General features: G+C 44.3%; 1 non-coding gene across 1 annotated transcript; it reads right to left on the reverse strand.

Moving 5' to 3' along the window:
* Positions 1–10,636: 10,636 nt before the first annotated feature.
* On the reverse strand, positions 10,637–10,708 carry TRNAT-UGU. The gene has a single exon. It is a non-coding gene; the product is annotated as a tRNA-Thr (tRNA).
* Positions 10,709–10,955: the final 247 nt, after the last annotated feature.

The raw sequence follows: 10,955 nt of genomic DNA on the forward strand, positions 1-10,955 counted from the left end.
ATACAGGCAGGCTATAGCCGGGCTCCGGCTCGGACAGGCAGCCGTACGTGACGAATCTGTGTCGAACTTGGAACCCGCCTTAATCGCTATATAATTATACTCCCAGCCAGGGTACGGTCCAGACTCCGGACTAAAACCCCAAACCCGGAGGCCAAAGGAGGAGAGGAGAGGCGGCAACGCAAGCAAAGCTAGATCGGCAAGGCGGAGGCGAGGAAGGCGAAGGGGAAGAAAGCTCCGGCGCTGAATATGGGCGGCGAGGAGGCGTTGGCAGCGTTTAGGGCGAGGAGGCAAAAGGAGCGGGAATCTGAACCCGAGGAGTGCCGCACCGATCTCAAGGCCTACGAAGCTCGTCTCTACCGCCTGTTCTGGAACAACAATTTCGCCGCTGAATGCGGCTCCTACGAAGACACAAGTAAGCACGCATGCAGCCCCCCGATGCGATCCATCTCTTCACGCGTGCGCACCTCTTGAGTCCTGCTCTAATTTAGACTAGCGCTGCAATTTTGATTGTTCCCCCCTCCTATCGCTAACCACGTTTACGTATTATTGGGTCGACTCATGCAGCCTCTATCTCTCCCATGAGCTTCACAGACCGCCGCTGCACATTCGCAGGCATGAAATCAACCTTGCAGATCTTCTCGGTGAAAGTCGAGGAGATAATGGGAGGCTTGCAATGGCCGCTTCACGTCTACGGCATGGTAGCAGTACGCGATATCGTGGACCATAACCGTAATATCATCTTCCACCGTCAAAGAGATAACTTTCAATCGATTACAGAGGAGGTTTGGTTTGTACACCTTCTCCTACTTAATTTGTCTCGGTTAATTAGGAGTGCGTATTAATTATATATGCATTTTTTTGGGGGGTCTGATCACTTCAAAATTCAAATGCATGCAGGATCCCTATCTAGCACTAACTGGCCCTACCCGTGCCGTTGTGGTGAATGTTCACCCTGTGTACTTTGAGGTCGATCTTAAAGTGAAAGGCGCCGTGGAGTCCGAGGATAGAGATTTAAGCTTTCTAGCACTTTGTTACACCTGCAACGGCCCATGTATATCCTACGTGACCAATCTTGTTGGGACTAGCAAGCTTAGTACACTAAAGTTCACATTTGGTCACATCCTCAACTCTGTCGAGGCCACGGTCAATATGGAAGTCATTAGGGGGAGATGGCCATGTGATTATCAAGGCGTATTTACTGCCAAGACCTCCAACATTGACGACATGGACATAGTGATGCTTGCCTTTGAAGATGGCAAATTGCCAATGGATGATGACCGCAAGATCAAGCTTTCACGCCGTGTTATTTGCGTCGAACTTGTTCCACCCGAGGAAAACCTTAAGAAATCAAAGTTGATGCTTACTCTGAAGGCGTTGCATATTAATGACATAAATGGTAAGGTGGAACATTATCTGAGTTTCAAGCCAAAGAAGAATGGCAGAAGCCATCGGAAAATTAAGGTTGGCCCCTGTAAGATTCAAGTGACCGTGGCATGGTCTCTTCTCTCGACCTTCAAATGTTTCTACGAGGAAGCCATATCTTAACTCACATGAACTGTATGTGTTTGCTAAAGTAGCTGGAGTTGTTGCAAGATGTATAATAACTAGCAAAATACCTGTGCATTGCGAAGATAGTTCATGTATTCTACACATGTATTTGGCCAGGCAATTAAATTTAGTTATTAATGTAAGTAAATTATCAGAAAAAACATATTTTTTCTCATATCTCCAAATAAAAATATGTTTGGTTTCTAGCTGGCGAAATAGGTTTCTGACTATCCAAAATGTGCCCCCATGTAACATACATAAAATTTAGTCGTGTTCTTCCTCGACTCAGGCATCATCACGTGGACGTCCCAGAAGCAGAAGGTCGTCGCCCTCTCGTCTTGCGAGGCGGGGTACATTGCGGCAGCGACGACGGCGTGTCTGGCTGTCTGGCTGAGCAGGCTGCTTGGTGATCTGATGGGCGAGCCGCCCAAGGTCGTCAAGCTGCACGTCGACAACAAGTCTGCTATTGAACTAAGAAGAAACCCGGTGCATCATGAACGGAGTAAGCATATCGACACTCGCTTCCACTTCATTCGTGAATGCGTCGAGGACGGCAAGGTGGACATCGATCACGTCGGAACAGATGGACAGCTTGCCGATGCTCTCACCAAGGCGCTGGGCCGCGTCAAGTTTCTTGAGATGAGACTCAAGCTCGGCGTCATGGAGGTGTCATCAGTCCGTCAGGTTTAGGGGGTGATTTGTTGCACTTAAACCTGACGAACACTAGCTAGGGGTTTTAGACTCTCACAGAGTTTTGTTCTGTCAGTTGTCAGTAAGTTTGCTTTGTTTTAATTAGCAAATAAGTGGCGTGTGCACGATCCTGTTCGAGCCACGACCAAGTTAGTCCTAGCTAAGTTAGTTAGGCTGCTGCGCAAGCCTCGCGGGATGGCGCGGGTCAAGGCAAGCGTGGCGGCAATGGCGGATCGTGGGCGAGTGGCTGTGGGATGGCGCAGCCGATTCTCTCTCCCTCCACTCCGTTTTTCTGTTATGTTTTCAGTATAAATAACAGAGATAGACAACGAGAAAAGCTGCAAGTTTTACGCAGCACAAAATTCCTCTGAGTGTTTCTTCCTTGTTTTGATCTCGGTGAGTTCGAGTTTGAGCTGTAGGTCTGACACAATATACGTACATACATACGGACACATTACCAACACGCACAAGACAAACTCTGTGTAGATAGATTCGTCCGAGTGGAGATACAAAACAGAACTAATCAACCCGATTGATACAGCGCCCTAGGCAGCCGGGCGCTCGTATGGGACTCCGGCTCGGACAGGGGCACCGTCGAGCGTACGTATATACCGTGAGGAATCTGTGCCGGCCTTTTGGAACCCGCCCCAATTGCTATTTATACCAGGGTCTCCAGACTCCAGACTCTACTCAAACCCAGAGGCCAGAGGAGAGGAGAGGCGGCAAGGCAAGCTAACCTAGATCGGCAAGGCAGAGGCGAGGAAAGGGGAAGAAAGCTCCGGCGGCTTAGCTAGATCGACCGGCAAGGCAGAGGCGAGGAAGGGGAAGAAAGCTCCGGCGCCGGCGCTGAATATGGGCGGTGAGGAGGCGTTGGCAGCGTTTGGTGCGAGGAGGAAAAAGGAGCGGGAATCTGAACCCGAGGAGTCCCGCACCGATCCCAAGGCCTACGAAGCTCGTCTCTACCGCCTGTTCTGGAACAACAATTTCGCCGCTGAATGCGGCTCCTACGAGGACACAAGTAAGCTTCACGCCTCTCAAGTCCTAGTTTAATTTTGGCTAGTGCTGCAATTTTGATTGCCCCCCCCCCCCCCCCTCCTATTGCTAACCACGCTTATGTGCCATTGGATCGACTCATGCAGCCTGTATACCTCCCATGAGCTTCACCGACCGTCGTTGCACATTCGCAGACATGCAATCGACCTTGCAGATCTTCTCGGTGAAAGTCGAGGAGATAATGGGAGGCTTGCAATGGCCGCTTCACGTCTACGGCATGGTAGCAGTACGCGATATCGTGGACCATAACCGTAATATCATCTTCCACCGTCAAAGAGATAACTTTCAATCGATTACAGAGGAGGTTAGTTTGTACACCTGCTCCTACTTAATTTGTCTCGGTTAATTAGGAGTGCGTATTAATTATATATGCATCATTATTTTTTTGGGGGGTCTGATCACTTCAAAATTCAAATGCATGCAGGATCCCTATCTAGCACTAACTGGCCCTACCCGTGCCGTTGTGGTGAATGTTCACCCTGTGTACTTTGAGGTTGATCTTAAAGTGAAAGGTGCCGTTGAGTCCGAGGACAGAGATTTAAGCTTTCTAGCACTTTGTTACACCTGCAACGGCCCATGTATATCCTACGTGACCAATCTTGTTGGGACTAGCAAGCTTAGTACACTAAAGTTCACATTTGGTCACATCCTCAACTCCGTCGAGGCCACGGTCAATGTGGAAGTCATTAGCGGGAGATGGCCATGCGATTATCAAGGCGTATTTACTGCCAAGACCTCCAACATTGACGACATTGACATAGTGATGCTTGCCTTTGAAGATGGCAAATTGCCAATGGATGATGACCGCAAGATCAAGCTTTCACGCCGTGTTATTTGCGTCGAACTTGTTCCACCCAAGGAAAACCTTAAGAAATCAAAGTTGATGCTTACTCTGAAGGCGTTGCATATTAATGACATAAATGGTAAGGTGGAACATTATCTGAGTTTCAAGCCAAAGAAGAATGGTAGAAGCCATCGGAAAATTAAGGTTGGCCCCTGTGAGATTCAAGTGACCGTGGCATGGTCTCTTCTCTCGACCTTCAAATGTTTCTACGAGGAAGCCATATCTTAACTCACATGAACTGTATGTGTTTGCTAAAGTAGATGGAGTTGTTGCAAGATGTATAATAACTAGCAAAATACCTGTGCATTGCGACGGATAGTTCATGTATTCTACACATGTATTTGGCCAGGCAATTAAATTTAGTTATTAATGTAAGTAAATTATCAGAAAAAACATTTTTTTTCTCATATCTCCAAATAAAAATATGTTTGGTTTCTAGCTGGCGAAATAGGTTTCTGACTATCCAAAATGTGCCCCCATGTAACATACATAAAATTTAGATTTAAGTGAACCTACATTTTTTACCCCGAAAATGTAACTTTTTCTCTCCATGACCACTCAGTTTCGCGCATCGCCTTTTTAGAGCTCGTTATGATCATAGTTACGAGTATGAGGTGAAGGGTGTACTGCTTTGCATGGGCTGTGTGGGCTTCGGAAGGCTGCGTGCATTTTTTGTGTGATCGTTCTTCAGTGAAATGGGACTCACTGATCCACTAGTTAACAATCTCAACGACTACTTTCGTTTTGGTTGTATTTAACTATTTATATATGCAGCTTGTGTTCTTAGCAATGTTGGATTTTGTGTCATCTAGGCTGTCGTATTTCATACCGGACGATTGATGAGGTGTGAGAGTTCCTGTTCAGTTCTCCTTAATTAGTGAGATAAGAAAAAAAATGCCTCTGATTTTTGTTCCATATTAGCAACAATATTTATATTTATTTAGGAACTAGTAAAAATGCCATTGCGTTGCCACGGGAAAACAAAATATGAAGAAAGGTGATCTTATTTTGTTGGGCGTCGCAAGCAAGTTGACTTGTGTTTTCAAATACACATCCAATACATCTTCAAAAAGCACATCCTGCCATTTTTATTTTTATCCATCTTATATGGGCGTCGCAAGCAAGGTGACTTCTGTTATTTATATCAGTGTCTTACCTAGATATTTTCCATTATGCAAGTCATCTCTGTGTTAGACAATTAGTAGGACTTTTATTAAGTAAATGGAATCCGATTCATTTTCCTGCAACATATAATGACCCTCTCGAGTTAAATGGAATCAAGACATATTTTCAATGAAAACAGAATATAGTTTCTTGGAAGACAAAAAGTTATCTTATTGATTCACAAAAACCAAGCTCTTACAATCTTGCTCAACTGGTAGCATTGAATTAAACATCACACTCGTACTTGACACACTACGGCCTACTTTAGCAAGATCATTCTTGATGATTCACATTGCTTGGTCTGAAACCTGGAATGGTACTTGTGCAGAGCACCAAATCCATCTTTAGTACTGAGTGTGTCATCGTCCACTGAGGGTGCAAGAGGTGAAGAAAGCATCTGACGAAATTTCAGGAAAATAAACATTTGAATAACTTTACATAACTTGAAATTTACGAGAGAAGAACAAAGCACAAAACAGAATTAGGGCACAAAAGCTTGAGCTAATTTGTAGAACACGTGCCTGGACACTGGGGTAGCTAAGAACTTGTGTGTTAGATGAGTGATTGGATTTTCCTGAACATTAAATTGAATACCGTGATAATACGGTTGCTAAAATTCTGCATAGCACCAGCAGACCCAATTGCCAGCATTTTCGCTGAATTATGATCGCTTGGGGTGATAACATAATTTAGTAAAGCTTACTGAAGTGATGTTTAAAAGTATTTTAAATTCCTAATCCATATAAATTATGACCCCAAAAAGAAACATTGGTAAATATCCGATAGAACATATCTTAGTTACCCATTCATATATGTCCATCTGAATGTTGGCTTGAAACCAACAATGCTACAAACGAAAGATTGAATCCTAACAAAACATGTGCCACACAAAAGTGATATCTAGTGATAGCTGCCAGATTTATGTATACAAACCCGATGACACAAGTGTAGCTAGACCAGATGAAGAACCGCAAGTATATTTGTCAACTGAATGTGGATTTCTTGTTGTCATGCAAAACAATATGGTTAAAACATGAAGATAAAGTGATAAACATCTCAACAAAATAATGAATGGGCATTCATCATCTTCTTTCCTTTTTACTGCTTCATCAGAATATTTAACTGCATTCCACAATTCTCATTTGTTGTCAAGCTTTACTGAACGCTCATATGAGTGGGCACAATGTTTTTGTTAAATAATTTCGAAACGCCACATATAGAACTATAAGTTGTAAATGCAACCCCACCAGATAGACTTCCATAGCCGTATGCAATAACATAGATCTATAAGTTGTGAAGTAATTAACCTCAGTAGATGTATGCATAATTTATTAGGCTAAACAGAGATGTACAGTAACTCATAAAATGAGGATCATGTACTAAAAATACAACTGCCTTTGAAATGATAACCATGCTAGAATTATGAAAGCAAACAAAATGTAAGAAACAACTAAAATTTGTCAATGGATCTCTGATAAGTCGCAATAGAAGCTCATAAAGTGGGTCTGAATGGAGTAAGATAAGTACCAATTGATTTAATATGGGAACACCTTCTTTACTTCATGAAGGTTGAAACCAAATACAAAAATGAGAATAAGCTTTCTCAAAATCCCCATATGGAGAAAAATCAGATAAAAACAAATGGACAGATTTACTTCAACATCCTATCTCAACTTCCTAACTGTATCATATTTAATATCCTTTATCCTGATTTAGAATTTGCACCGAATCTTGACAAAAAAGCACAAGAGATGGAACACCACGAACTTCTCACCATCTAAAATGCAAATAAAGCATAAGCCAATGTTCAACTATAAACCCGACTCAAATCTATCAAATATTGCTTAACAAAGAAGTGCCCAGCTAAACACCATTTTATCATATCGCATATACCAGTCCTTGTTATACAACATATGTAAACCTACAGACTTTAATGTGCATAAATAATAGATATATGAAGTAAGGTGGATGACTGACTGAGAAGACAACAAATATAAAGTGCTGAGACATTCAACCATTGAGGATGACATGTACATTGAAAAGAACACCTCACATGGTAGATATTATAGTGCATAATCATGACGTGCTAATATTTCTTACCAGTTATTTGGTTCAGTGAACCTGCTTTCCTAAGATTTGTTTGTGCTATCACATCATGTCTCATTCCTCCTGGATTTTCCTGCGTCTCACCTGCATCATTTATGTGTGATTGTGTTAAATATATTATACCAACTGAAGCCACATGTACATAATAATTGCAGGTGTATTTGCATTTCTCTAAACATTACATCCAGGACGCATAGTACTTGTTGCTGCAGGTAGTATGCACGGTTGGGTGACTCCCAATTTAGTTGGTGTACCAAAAACATGTTCTCATCAATATCCAGCATCGCTGACTGCTTTTTAATTTTTCGTGCTTGTCGTATCGGCTTTGCAATTTCATCTTTATTTTTTTGCATGATACTCGCTATTCCGCTGCCTCTTCGGCTCTCTAGGATCTGCATATATGGCACAATTTAATCACCTGTATTTAGCAACACGGCAATTATTGAAGACATCAGTTTCTAATCACCTTGGTTTTACATGATTGTAATGTCCTGAAATGGACTGTAGACTGCAGGCTCAGAATATTCATTCACAGAAATATTCATTCCCCTTATATCTAGTACTTCAGCAGACTTGCTAAAGTGTTCCATCAATTATATATTCTGTAATAGAAATGCACATGTATGACAGAAAACGTAATGTGCCACAATTAAATGCAGATTTTATAATTCTTCTAAAATAGAAAATTTAAACATCAAACATTCATATGGCTTGTTTTCATAGCATAAACTTACACAAACAATTGAGAACATTCATGTGGCTTCTTTTCATAGCATAAACTGACACAAGCATTCATATTGCTTCTTTTAATTGTTTGTTTAGGTATCACGGTAGTTTCTCAAATAAAATCGGCTTTTTCGGTTTCAAGTATACACAGCCGCATCTCCAGCTGTATACAGGCGTCGCTAAACCTGGACCATCACTCAGGTTTGATAACATAGTTCAATCATATGTAGCAAATGGCTAATTTACTTTGAAATAGAAGTACCCAACACCCTGTAGAAAATATTTTGTTTGATACAAATGTGAGTTGTAACTACAAAGCATCTCCATAATATTATATAGAACCAAATTGGTTGTACCAACTACTGGGTTGACTCTGCAATGGTTTAATCAACAGAGACAATAAAAAAATTATCCCTGCAATGGTTTAATCATCAGAGCTTAAGTATCTGTGTCTGTCTTGCAAAATTGGCAGTTTTGTCTTAACAGATATTTCAGAAATTTCTTTGCAAACTAACCTCTGAATTTTCAGCGACAAACCACAGACGAAACCATGCAAACTTGCACTTTGTAAAGTAACCAGTTAGCTACATGTTGTCCGCGTCCTTGTGAGAATACTTCCCGTAGAGAGAAGACACAGACTCGACACTGACTGCACATCGCAGAGTGCTCCAACACAAGGAATCTGTTTGCTCTTTTCAGAATCAACTCAGCTAATGTTAAACGAAATGCACCATAAATATATCACCTTTGAATAATTCTTTGTCCATGTAAGTATGAGATAGGCGAAGAAAAATTACCCCTGTTTCTATCCCTGACATTCCTTATCGCTCCTCTGCTGTCCCCTATCCTTGGCCGAGCTGAACCATTCCAGCAACCAAAGAAGGAGACCTTGCTGCCCATGCACATCAGCAGGTGGGGAGGTGATCTTGTGAGATACATTGTCATGGATCATACCTGGCCGCACCAGTACAGATGGTGTCAAAATCCAGAACCATAGAAATCTAAGCTGGTTTTCAACATGCGGTTCCAAGTTGTAAGAATAAAGAAACAATCCTGAGGAGGATATCAGCACAGATTCAAGACATGCCTCGATAGTCAATCGCATAATTGATGAAGGAATAATCATAAAACTTGTAGGGAGGAGATAGAGCCAGTTAATTACCATCATCTTCCATGCTAGGTAACCGACGGGGCCTCCAGTCTCGCCGTCGTAGTCCGCTCCCGCGCCGACGCTTCCCCTCCCGAGCACGTCCCTGACGAACTCGACAGCGCGCGCCCCCTCGCTGCGGTCCCAGTAGAGCGCGATGGCCTTCTCGACGAGGCTGAACCCGGGGCGCAGGCCGACGCAGTCCATCTCCCCGAGCAGCGTGGAGATGTCGCCGCCGGCCCCCACGAGGCGCTCGATCCAGCCGCAGGCGATGGCGGTCATGAGATGCCTCCATGGTCTCGCCGTCGACGTAGTCGGTGCGGCGCAGCCAATCGAAGACCTCGAGGAGCGCGCATTAGGGGCATCGTGGCCCTCCTACGTGAAGTAGACGAGCACGAGCTGGAGCTCCCGCGGGGAGAGGTCGGCGAGCGAGGCCTTGTCGTCGGCCGCCGCGGCGGGCTCGCGCTCTAGGTGCTCGATGGCGGCGGCCAGGAGCCCACGCCGAGGCGCACCGAGCGCGTGGGCGGCGGGGGGTAGAGGGAGATGGCGGCCGGGCACGGGGAGGCGATACCAAATCTTGAGGGGTCAGCTTCAATCAACAATGAGCTCATCGATGAGGATTTAGAGGCAAAAACGTATAATTAAGCACTGAGCGACCTGGAGGCGCAAGCGAGTCCAGCATGCCATGCCATGGTCGCCCCTCGATCTTCCGGTTCCGCTCCAGCCCCCTCCCTCCTCCCACATCGCCGCGCCCCAACCTCCTCAATCCGCTCCGGCACCCTTCCCCTCCGTGTTGGTCGTCCCCATCTCTTCCAATCGAGGTCGCTGCGAACGCCACTTCCACCCTCCCCTGCTAGCTGTTCCCCTGGCGCTCGACGGCGCCACACGCTTCCTTGCGACACACGAGGGTTTTGGCTTCATGCTACTCCGGACATATATCTATGGCTATGCACACTTAATTGCCGGAATTTCGCTCACCCAGATCGCCAACTCTTAATGTCGGCGGCGGCGAGGTGGCATCTTTGTTGTTTGTTTCTGTTTTCGTGTTCGTTTCGGCGCCCACTTCCTCTACTGGTTTCAGGTTAGGTGACAAAATAATGGCCTGGTAACATGCGTTTTGGCCTTTTAGGTGATCCTTGATTCTCACAATTTAGGATGGACAACACTTCAAAATTAAAGCCCGTCGAGATTTACGTTTAAGCAAATCACATGATAATTAATGATCCTTGAACGAACATGGCCAAGGCTCGTCAAAGCCTCTGGATCATTTAATTTATATGCTAAAAACCAAAAAAGTTTTTTAGGGAAAAAACAAAGGCGGGGAAATCTGGGGACAAAAAGAAAAGGACGTAAAAGGATGCCCACACGCAGGATCGAACTACGGACCTTCAGTTTACAAGACTGACGCTCTACCACTGAGCTATACGGGCTTAACTGCTTTTCTTCTGATAGTAGTACTTATTACTTTAATCGCATAACGACTTCCAAACTACTGTTAGATTGTTCGCGTGTTATGGTTCCTGAAATTGGATCCTAAATAGGACTCAGATAGTGTACATCACATACGATCTTCGAGTAATTCCGCTGCTGCGCCCACTTGACTTTGGTCAGCCCCAGGGTCGTTGATCTCGCTAGTGGAGACCATCAGCTCATGCTACGGCTGCACCTCAGCTCCTG

The sequence above is a fragment of the Lolium rigidum genome, chromosome 3 (genome assembly GCF_022539505.1).
Source record: "Lolium rigidum isolate FL_2022 chromosome 3, APGP_CSIRO_Lrig_0.1, whole genome shotgun sequence".
Taxonomy (NCBI): Eukaryota; Viridiplantae; Streptophyta; class Magnoliopsida; order Poales; family Poaceae; genus Lolium; species Lolium rigidum.